This window comes from Rattus norvegicus, chromosome 7 (assembly GCF_036323735.1).
Source record: "Rattus norvegicus strain BN/NHsdMcwi chromosome 7, GRCr8, whole genome shotgun sequence".
In the NCBI taxonomy this organism is placed as follows: Eukaryota; Metazoa; Chordata; class Mammalia; order Rodentia; family Muridae; genus Rattus; species Rattus norvegicus.
In genome coordinates, this window is record NC_086025.1 from 7,715,325 (window position 1) to 7,722,046 (window position 6,722).

Consider the following 6,722-nt stretch of genomic DNA (forward strand, 5'->3'; position numbering starts at 1 on the left):
ACAAGCATGTGGTCTCTTTAATTCCTAGAAACTACATTTATTGTCTTATCCAAATACATTACTCTTCCCTCTTTCTTTTCTAACAATGAGTCTCCTTACCTTCACTCTATCCTCCTTCCTTCAAAATATTGTTAAATTACTAACCTCAGTTTGTAGCCTCAGGAAAATGATTAAGTTTGTTGTCTCTTTAAATTCTTGGCAAAAAGACTATACTTTCAGGGATCATTTCTATAGTTCGTTACTAAATTCTTGGCAAAAACACATATACCATGCTCACCATGACTTTTGTCTTAATTTGTTTTTTTGAGTTAAAGAAGAGACCATGGAAGAATGATTACTGCATGACTGGCTCTGGCTTGTTCAGCTACCTTTTTTGTGCTGCCTGGGCCCACCAGTTTAGGACTAATAACACAGTGAATATGGCTCTTCTGCATCAATTTTAATCAAGAAAATATGCCACGGACAGGCCTGCAGGTCAATCACATGAAGACAACTCTTCAATTGATGCTCACTCTTCCTAAGTGACTCTAGTTTGTGTCAAGTTGACAAAAACTACCCAATATATCTAATAAAAATCAGATCTTTGCAAGCTCTCTTACACTTTACATAAGAGCACATGTGCAGTACTAATGCTTGTTATAATTTGAGAATAATGAACTCTCAGAAAACCACATATTCTCATTTCCTTTTATCTAAAAGTAACATTTTCACCATAAGGGAAACTATCATAGTTATTAAGACAAAGAAAGAGAAAATGAAAGGAGAATTTAGTAGGGACACAAGAGAGATTATTGGCAGATTTCACACTTTTCATAAGTTTCATTAAACATTCTTAATATAAAAATATTCCCTCTGTGTCTATATGTACTCCAATGGAAAGTTAAATGTGCCCCAATACCATGTCTCGTAAGCCAACTAAAGGGACACAGAGTTGCTTTTAGGCCAAAGGATGCAAAGGACAGGACAGAGACGCCTGCTGGACATCCCCTCAGAGGCAGATGCCATTTCCTCTGGAAGTATAGCACATTTGCTGGCAAATAAAAGCTTCCTCTAGGGCAAGCTAGGAAGGACAATAAAGACACGTCATCACCCACCATCTGTCATGAAAACAAACACCAGCTGACAGGGAAGGCAACTCAAATCCTACTCCCACCCCCACAGTAACGTCATGCCTGACCTCCTGGAAGGCTGGCAGGGAGTGAGGGGAGTGGTAAGGGATTATCCACAGGGGACTATGGGGATCAAGTTTAGGGTCAACCTGCCCAGATTGCTGCATTTCTCTCATCATGACCTAAAAAGCATCAGATTTTCACTGTGAGTTTAAGGGACAAGTCATATCAGATAAGTAGAAGTTAAAATAGAAGAACCCAGAAAAACAACCACCATTATAGGTGACCAGACAACCTGTTGTGTCTTGATGTCTAAGGCCCCAGAAGGACAATGAGATATCAGAAAGCCAACCTTGGATTACAGGCAGCAAGGCAAGAAGCAGACAAGTGTAGTGTAAATAGAAGTCCCAGAGTCATGGAGATCTGTTAGAAAGAGAAGGACTTCAGAACTGACCCTTGGAGGAAAGATTTGGCTTGTCACTGCTTGTCATGGAACTATTTTGTGTAGGAGTCAGAAATCCTAGTCTCTGTGCTACATGTACTAGCTCCTTACTAGTTCAAGAAATCATTCTTCTCTAACTCATGAGTAACATAAGTAGATGGTCTCTGAAAAAAGAAAATACTGTTAAAAAATCTGAGATAAAGAAGTTGCAAACCTTAATAATAAAACTATATCCCACCCCGGTTCAGAAATTCACCACCTCTAGTTTCCGGTAGACCTCATCTGAGGAATTTAGACACACATGGTGGATCTAAAAATGAGCTAACATTTTACCTTTTCTCCCATCATAAAGCATTTCCTTACAAGATTTAAAATCAAGATGGAGGTCTTAAGGGCTTCCCGCTATCCGTTTTGACTTGTCTATCGTTGCTTTCCTCCTTTGCCTCGTGTTTTTCTAAATGGTGTTAATGAGACTTTATAGGTACAGCTTCTGACATCACTAGGCGATACACTCACAGCAAACCCCCTGATTCTCTGACCCTTACAATCTTACTGTCTTCTCTTCTGCCATATTCCCTTACCTGTAGGAGTGTTTTGTAACTGTATCCCTGGGACTGTGCTGCACAACTGCATATTGATTAGTTGTAGTTTTCTGTAATGGTTTCTATCTGTTGCAAAGAGAAGTTTCAGTGGCTCTCCAGGGATAGCACACCAATTGGTTATTCAATACCAAATGATGAGCCCTGAAAGCATACACAAAAATAACATTATACAGACTGACTAGGTTACACTGAGGAATATAAATGTATATGCATATACACTTATGTATACAGCAGCAATTATTAAAAAAAGAGGCCATGAATTTAAAAGAGGAAAAGGAGGAGTGTATAAAAGTGTTTGGAGGAAGGAAAGAGACAGAACAAATAATATAATTATAATGTCAAAATTAAATTATTTTTAAAATAATCATTTTAAGGTACCCTCACTAGTTTTACAAATTGGGTGTATTTTTCTCAATTTGTTGGAAAATAATCTCCTTGAAATGAAATCATCAAACAAGGGAGTGTTTATAGTCAGTTTTTACTATAATTGTAAGAGAAACAACTTAATAGAGAGAAATATTTATTCTGGTTCATGATTTATGAGGACTCAGGTGATCATGGTGGAAGAAATAGGGCAGGATTTGTGAAGACATGACCTTGTGTTTACATGTCTTAGATCAGAATTATACCAGGTTATACTTGGTAGGACAGGAAACAGAGACCTTGGGCCAAAGTGGGGTCAGGCTATCATCTACAAAGCCCATTCTCCAGCAACTTGCTCCCTTAAAGATTCCAGTCTTTCAAAACAAAATAAGCTGTGAGCAATAACAATGGAACTAAATCAACATCCCCACAGCAAAGGGTAGAAAGAAAAACAGCAGGGGAAGAATGATCCAAAGCAAGATGAAAACCCAGACAGGCAAACACCAAACCAAGAAGCTTAATATCTGATGTCTAACACTTGTGTGGGGATCATCTATGGGCCACACATGGTTGGGTAGTTAGTTCCACACCTACAGCCCAGTCATTTGTAACAAACAATGGCCTCCTTCCTAAGCTGCCTCCCCTTCTGCCTGCACTTTTTCTTAACAAATGTTTCCTGTTCTTGGCATTTCCAAAGTCCTGGGATCTCCATTGCAAATTAGGCTTTGTTATCATTGCCCACCAGATTGGTCAGTAGGGAGTCGTTTGCAGAGAATGCACCCCTGTTACACATTTTCTGACATCACTGGCCCTTCCACATTCTTCCTGAAAACTAGTTCTGAGGCCAAGAAGTACATAGTCAGATTTATTACATCAAAACTCCACTCCTAGCACCATTTTTTTCTTCTTATAGTGAGCTTCTCTTACAATTGTGACAATTTTTCTTTGATATCAACTTTTGAAGGGAGGATTTATTCCAGTTCACAGTTCAGAGAGAGGGTCCATATCTCCTAGAGAAGACATGATAGATAAAGGAAAGTATGACTTGTTATATCACAACTGATTTAAAAATGGAGAGCTAGAAACAGAAGTAGAGCCAAGCTGTAACCTCCAAGGCCCACTCTTAGCCACTCTTTCCTCAACTAGGCCCCACCTCCTAAAAGCTCCAAAGCTTATCCAGGCAGGAGCAGCAGCAGCTTATGGGTCTGTTAGGCCATTTCATATCCAAATCATACTGGTTTTATTATCTATTTACTGGGAGAGATGACTAGTCAGGTTCAGTGAGTTCATTGCTTTACTTAAAGTTTCAGCTGTTTAAATTCTTAAAAATAAAACGATGCTCCAACATACAACAAAGATACATGCTCCACTGTGTTCATAGCAGCCTCATTTAGAATAGCCAGAAGTTGGAAAGAACCCAGATGCCTTTCAACAGAGGAATGGATACAGAAAATGTGGTACATTTACACAATGGAGTACTACTCAGCTATTAAAAACAATGCCGTCATGAAATTCATTGGCAAATGGATTGAACTAAAAAATATCATCCTAAGTGAGGTAACCCAATCACAGAAAATCCCACATGGTATACACTCACTGATAAATGGGTATTAGCCCCAAAGCTCGAATTACCCAAGGTACAATCCATAGACCATATGAAACTCTCAAGACGAAGGACCACCAAAGTGTGGATGTTTCAGTCCTCCCTAAAATGGGAAACAAAAATATTCATAGGAGGGGATATGGAGACAAAATTTGGAGCAGAGACTGAAGGAATGGCCATTCAGAACCTTCCCCACCTGGGGATACATATATATATATATATATATATATATATATATATATATATATATATATATACACACACACACACACACACACACACAGCCACCAAAACTACACAATATTGATGAAGCTAAGAAGTGAACGCTGACAGGAGCCTGATGTAGCTGTCTCCTGAGAGGCTCAGCCAGAGTGTGACAAATACAGAGGTGAATGCTAGCAGCAAACCATTGAACTGAGAACAGGATCCCCGTTGGAGGAATTAGAGAAAGGATTGAAGGAGCTTAAGGGGCTTGCAACCCCATAAGAACAACAATACCAACCAACCAGAGCTCCCCGGGACTAAACCACTACCCAAAGACTACACGTGGACACACCCATGGCTCCAGCTGCATATATAACAGAGGATGGCCTTGTTGGGCACCAATGGGAGAAGAAACCCTTGGTCCTGCCAAGGCTGGATGTCCCCAGTGTAGGGGAATGTCAGGGCAGGGAGGCAGGAAGGGGAGATGGTTGGGGAGGGGACAGGGGATAAGGGACTTATGGACAAAAAACTGAGAAAGGGAATAACATTTGAAATGTAAATAAAAAATTATCCAATAAAAAAGATAAAACTTCCTTTCTCTGCATAAATCCAATTATCAGGTACAAACAGTTTACAATTTTGTCCTTTATATCTTCTAGTACTTTTCCACTAGGATAGTCCAGAACTTAAATTTTTCCACATCCCACCTTGTTTGGTTTTTTTTTTTTTTAATTTTCAACTTTTCTCCTCTTTTCACTATTGAAAGAGCATAAATAAAATCGTCTTGTCTGCCTAACATTTTCAAGGGAGAGTTCTGCTTAGGCAATCTATGAGGCACAATTTCTATAGGAAACAGCATTCCTTCTAGTTTGAAATTATACTTTGTTGTACACATCAAATGCTTTTCATTGACCTAGCAAATATTTACCATGGAACTAAGTCATTCCTTAACTATGTTTTCATTATAATTAATTATTAGTTAGTTAGTTAATTCATTTTCACTAAAGTAAAATAAAGTTCTGGTAGGTATAATCTTTAACAGAATCATTAAAACCTATGTCAATTGGGATACCTCTCTACTTGCTATCGATCAAAGAGGCCCAAGAGCTCCACACCCAAACAGCCTAGGCCATTACCATTGGTCTTAGTTGCTAACCATAACCAGATGGTAAGACCCTATTATTGAAGGCACAACCCACTATATCCTTTAGTTTCAGGATATAGAGAAATCAAGCTGGGACTGGCTAGAAATTTTTCTCCCCACAGGCTAGTTTTCATAGTGTTGAAAGATGCTGTGCAGGACAGTGGTGCTGACATCTCAAAAGCAGGATAGGAAGGTTTCACTAGGGAGTTAAAATCGGCCTGAGATGCCTGTTATGATGAAGAAAGGTCCCTAATTTTATAGGCACCCGTTGAACAGACTGTCCTCTGACCAAGAGTAAAGATGCCCCCATAGACTATATCCCAGTCCACACTGGTTCAATTTTATATAAAACAAGGGGCTGTGGAATAAAAAAGCCCTGAAGTAATGCAGTTATAAATATTGAGAATCAACCCAGAAAACTTACATTGCCATCCTGGGCCTTAACTTCATTATCTGGGACAATGATTCTTCGAATCTGTCTTCTGTCTAATTAGTTCTGTTCTTTGATTTATTCTACTTGTGATGGGACTTAGTGTCACTGGTTTTTCTTTTTGTTCTTATTAAAGGCATCAAAATGTGTACACATATATATACAGATTCTCTCCCCTTCTCTTGTAAAAAGAAATCATATTAGAGTTACTAAGTTGAATACTAATATGAGCCGAAAAGAGATGAAGGATGGTACCAGGTAAAATACACGGGTACAAGAATGAAAGCCCTTGACCTTCAGAACAAACTTAAAACTAAAAAGCATCTAACAGAATAAGTATTTTCAATTTGTGTATGGTCCTCTATCTTCCTCATTGGTACTTTTGTTTCCATTAGTCTTAACCAATGGAAATGAAGAGGAAATAGCAAGAAGAAAAGATAGGACAATTATGCCTACATGTTACTCTAAACACACATCACTTGTAATTCTCATAAAAAGTTACATAAGAAAGATTGTTATCTTTACAAATCTAAAACAGAAACAGAATAGAGTATACTTTTTCCAAGAGCAGGAAAACAAATGAAGCAACATCTGTAGGCACATAGCAGTACCATCTAACCAGAAGAATGACATTCCAAACCATCCTGTGTGATCCAGGGACCACTAATCCTCAAAGTTGAAGGAACAGGTTCATGCCATGCCTCTAGCTTAGTCAATAAAATCTGCATCATGCATCACTTAGTAAACATGTGGTCTCAAATTAGACCTGTTTCCTACTCTTTCTATACCTGAGGGTAGCTTACTTTGAAAATGTGATATGTCTAT

The 6,722-nt window shown here is 38.6% G+C and overlaps 1 pseudogene; it reads left to right on the forward strand.

Annotated features, from left to right (window-relative positions):
• The first annotated feature begins 203 nt into the window (after nucleotides 1-203).
• Nucleotides 204-327, forward strand: LOC120094039 (small nucleolar RNA U3; annotated as a pseudogene).
• The last annotated feature ends 6,395 nt before the right edge of the window (nucleotides 328-6,722 follow it).